Here is a 573-nt window from a genome sequence, read left to right as displayed (position 1 = left end):
AGACTGAATCATACAGTATTTGGTACGATCGTTCAGTGCACGGATTTCCGCAGCTGGTATAAATTTTTCTTCAATATCCGTTTCGTATTCGCTCGCGTCACTGGTAAAACCGACGTCGTCAGATAATATGGATTCTTCGTCGGACGACTCTTGATCCAATATATTCTCGAAATCTACGTCCATTTCATTAAACAATTCATTGAGCTGTTCCGCATTCATGTTTCTAATATTCTCGAACACTACATCGTTCATGTCCTCACCGTTTCCAATGTTCTCGTCGAACTCTACACCGTCCATGTCCTCAATATTCCCGATATTTTGAAATTCTACATCGTCCACGTTCTCATCAACATTCACAAGATGATCTACCATACTTTTTGCATTGCACTTAACGATTGATTCGGTAATCGTACAGGGCACCAACTGAGGTACCACGCGCTGATGACCCATTATATATTCCATTTGAAACTTCTTTGTCCCTTTGTCTACCCTCTATTGGGTCGCAGCATCGGCGATGTGTCACCTATCATTTCTTAGAAAAAAATCGCTATCGACGCCTCTCTTAACGCGTCG

The sequence above is a fragment of the Trachymyrmex cornetzi genome, unplaced genomic scaffold, assembly GCF_001594075.2.
Source record: "Trachymyrmex cornetzi isolate Tcor2-1 unplaced genomic scaffold, Tcor1.1 scaffold1999, whole genome shotgun sequence".
Lineage (NCBI taxonomy): Eukaryota > Metazoa > Arthropoda > Insecta > Hymenoptera > Formicidae > Trachymyrmex > Trachymyrmex cornetzi.
Note: the sequence above shows the minus strand (reverse complement) of the source record.